Below are 4,252 nucleotides of genomic sequence, written 5' to 3'. Positions count from 1 at the left end.
GTACTTTTCATATAGTTCTTGAGTATCTATTTTTAAATCTAATTTAATTTTAAAAATTAATCAAATTGATTTTTGAAAAATATAACATGACAATAAAAATCGACAGAAAAAGTAACATATATTAAGTCCGTGCTAAAACGGATCCTGCATCTAGTATATATATAAAAAAAAAAAAAAAGGAAGCAAGACACAAGCAAAAGCAGAAACAAAAAGTATAGCACAGGGGGGAAAATGGGGATGACCCTAAAGCCTTAAAAATTATAGGTCAATTGAAGAAGAGTAGGTGTTTGATGAATGCATAGAGAGAAAGACACGTACACAATGCAGCCTTTGAAAAGTTGAAGTGATAATAATTTCCCTGCCTGGCTTATCACTTTCAGACGGGAAAGCAGAATGACAAAAATACCCCTATTTGGCAATAGTTGAAAAGTGTTCGACAGTTTTCCCTTCTGTATAATATATCTATAATAAGTACATGTACTGTATGAAAAAAATAAAATAGTACAATTTAACTTGCTTTTGGTACAACTTTTTTATTCTATGTTAGTCCTCTCTAACTGTCTCTTCTAAATAAGGGTAAGGTAATGATAGAACCCAAGGAGAAGCTGAAACAGAGCAATAATCACACATACATGATACGACTCAAATTTGAACTTGGAAAAGAGATTGTTACCTGAACTGTATTTGCTCTTTCTGCGTGTTTGGAAATTTCAACAATGGCAAAGCGCAAAATTTATTAATTTCCTGTAAATAAATAGACAAAATAAAGAAAGAATCAAAGAAATTAAGAACGTTTGATAGTATTTTCTCTACAATTTCAAGAGCTTTAGAAAGAATAACCTAGAATGAAAAAAGTGGGAATGAGTTAACTATTGGAAAAAAACTGCACTAAGCAATAACAGGTGGCTTATGAAAGAAGTACCAATTTATGCCTTGAAATTACCAAAATGGCCTTACTTGTCTATTTGTTGAAATTGCACGGTACAACTTTTGCAGCCAACGGTACAACTTTTGTAGCCATGTTGGTCCTTCACAACTCTTGCAGCCAAGGGTACAACTTTTGCAGCCATGTTGGTCCTTTCCAACTCTCACTTCTAAATAAGAGTAATATAGTAATGGATACTGATTACGAGAAAAACATGTTGTGCATGGGTGTACGTGCATCCGTTAACTTCGAAAAAAAAAGATATATATATATATATGTGTGTGTGTGTGTATAACTTGAATATGAGATATATTTTATTAGTATTTAGGGCATCTCCAACCCTGTTCTCTATTTCACTATCCAGATATATAGTTCTCTATTGTTTCAGACAACCAACTCCAATTCAATTCTTTATTTTACTCTCTAAAAAAGAATCTTTTTCTCTCTCCTCAATATTATATTATTATTTCTATTTCATTCTTATTTGCTTATTTCATAATATATATCCCTTTTTTTTTCTTGAAATAATCACTTTTATATAATTTTCATGTAATATAAATTTTGTTTTTTCAAATTCTTTTTTTAATATAAAATTATATTTTATTCTAAATTTCTAAATAACATAAATTAGAAGCAAATATTATATAGTATACAATTAATGAACAATTCAAATAAAAGTGAAATCATTAATGAAATATAATTATACAAGCATTACATAAATACCTAACTTTCAAGATTATTACGTTGCTCACAATAAATACTCTATTAACACATTATGAAGTTCAAAATGAGCAGTTTTATCCGTAATTTTTTTTATGTCTAGCGAAAAATTGTTCAAATCGAAGATTTTCATCTACCACCATTTTTGTCGTTGCAATTGGAGCCTCTACGACATCTTGAATTGGTGCATTAAGATTACGTTCATCCTCGATTATCATGTTGTGCAATATAATACATGTAGTCATTATATCATGTAGCACTTCTTTTTTCCAAAAGCGTGATTGTCCTACGATAATTGCAAAACGTGATTGCAAACCTCCGGATGTACGTTCAACATCTTTTCGGCTCGATTCTTATTTCATCGTGTAATATTTTTATTTTAAAAAATATTATATTACATTTAAGAAGAATTATAAATATTAGAGATTTAATTCATAACTTTATATGAAAAATAATATGTTAATTACAAAATAATAGAAATAATAATATAATAATGAAAAAGTGAAATAGAGAGTGTGAATAGTAGTTCTCCAAATTTGGAGATCTACTATTCAACTCTCTATATATGGAGAATAAAGAGTGAAATGGAGGGTGGTTGGAGAGCATATTCTCTATTTTACTCTCCAAATATAGAGTATGGAGAGTAAAATAGAGTGGGGTTGGAGATGGTCTTATATGATGCTAAAGTTAATTGGGTCTACGGTTTAAACCTCAGGTGTCTCTTCATTCTGAGATGATCGAACTGGGTTCGAATCATCCCACTTACTGTAGTTATTTAATTCAAATTTATATGTTATTAAATTAGTTTTATATTTCTATGTTTAATAAAAATAACACATGAATCGATATTGGGTGACATGTTTTAACTACATGCATTAATTATTGATAGTTCACCAATCGTCTTCAAATCCTGAGTTTGCCTCTGTGCATAGCCCAATATTTATTTTTTAAAGTGGTGTTAATTAAAAGTGAGTGTTATATAATATATCAAACATGAACTATGTATTTATTGTAGGGAAAATGGTCTGATATACCCCTCAACTTTGTCATTTAGAGCTGATATACCCCTCGCTATAAAAGTAGCTCATATATACCCCTACCCTACTGTTAAACAAATGACTCACATATACCCTTTTCCTCTAACGGGAGTGAAAAAATTAATTTTAGTTTAATTTTTAAGTTATTTTAAAAATATATAATTCCATATGGGTATATTTAATCCTCCTCAAACATATTATTTTTTTTAAAATTTTTTTGTTTCAATGACTAATTTAGATTTATTATTTTGATGGTCAAATTTATTTAAGTTTTGCTAATATTCTTGTAAAATTTATTATAGATGACCCAATTTTTTCTTCAAATACAAAAACTAAATTACAATATATTCGAAAAAAATAGTTTTAAATTTTTTTCTTTACACTTAGGAATGAAAGAAAAAATAAAATAAGAATAAGAAACTCAAATAATGATAATCAAAAAGCCAAAAAATAATTACAATATATCCGAAAAATAATGATAATCAAAAATACAAAAACTAAATTACAATATATCCGAAAAAAATAGTATTAAATTATAATATAGCCACAAAAAAAATAGTTTTAAACTTTTTTCTTTACACTAAGGAATGAAAGAAAAAATAAAATAAGAATAAGAAACTCAAATAATGATAATCAAAAAGCCAAAAAATAATTTATGTCCGAAAAACATTAAAATATACCTTGAAATTTACTAGAAAAATCATATATACCCCTAAATATTTTAAAAAAAAATCAAAAGTCAAAAATATAAATTTAAAACTAATTTTTTCACTTCCGTTAAATGAAGCGTATATGTGAGCTCATTTTGTAACGGTAGGGGTATATGTGAGCCGTTTGTATAACAATAAGGGTATATATGAGCCACTTTCATAACGAGGGACATATCAACTCCAAATGACACAGTTGAGGGGTATATCGGGATCTTTTCCCTTTATTGTATATACCTACATTATTGAAAAATTACATGGTATGACTATACTTCATTTTTTTCCTAGCATATCTCCTCTCTCTCTCTCTCTCCCTCTCTCCTAATGTCACGACCCAGACCGTCGTGATTGGCACCCACACTAACCCTTCGGTGGGAGAACAATCACTACAACCCAAACTAAATAACTTAGTGAAAAACTAGGTATTTAAAGATACAGAAGCAGGTTTAAATGACAATAAAAATGGAGTCCCCATAAACTCCAAGGGTTCAATTGAAACAACAAACCATAACTAATGCGAAAATTCGACCCCTAGAACCTGAAAGTCATTGTACCAAAACTCAAATTAGCTAACAAGTCTAAGAAAATGGGGTGCATCCCCGAAAACTAAACAAAACACCCTAAACAAATAGTCTAAGTCCGAAAAGAGGGGACTTAAACAAGAGAGATCCATAACAGCCTGAAAGAATTGGCTCACCCTTGAATCCGATCACGCTCAAAAGTTACCTAACTGAGGTCTGTCAGTAGCCACCTGAAGATGCCATGTACTCAACAAAGAAAGAGCAAGTGTAGTATTAGTACACAACCACAGTGTACTGGTAGGATCACACGGCAATTGTAGTAAGCGAAACATACATAAGCAG

The 4,252-nt window shown here is 29.7% G+C and overlaps 1 long non-coding RNA gene across 4 annotated transcripts in view; it reads right to left on the bottom strand.

The window, feature by feature from the left end:
• LOC107057787 (uncharacterized) overlaps positions 1-1,090 on the bottom strand; it is a 2,177-nt gene extending 1,087 nt beyond the window's left edge. For 2 of the 4 annotated variants that reach the window (XR_001471563.1, XR_001471560.1), the window contains exon 1: positions 674-834. This is a non-coding gene — a long non-coding RNA (uncharacterized lncRNA). The other 2 variants (XR_001471562.1, XR_001471561.1) reach the window with 2 other exon arrangements.
• Between the last annotated feature and the right edge of the window lie 3,162 nt (positions 1,091-4,252).

The sequence above is a fragment of the Solanum tuberosum genome, unplaced genomic scaffold (assembly GCF_000226075.1).
Source record: "Solanum tuberosum cultivar DM 1-3 516 R44 unplaced genomic scaffold, SolTub_3.0 scf00374, whole genome shotgun sequence".
Taxonomy (NCBI): Eukaryota; Viridiplantae; Streptophyta; class Magnoliopsida; order Solanales; family Solanaceae; genus Solanum; species Solanum tuberosum.
The sequence above is the reverse complement of the archived record's forward strand: the minus strand, read 5'-3'. Positions and strand labels throughout refer to the sequence as shown.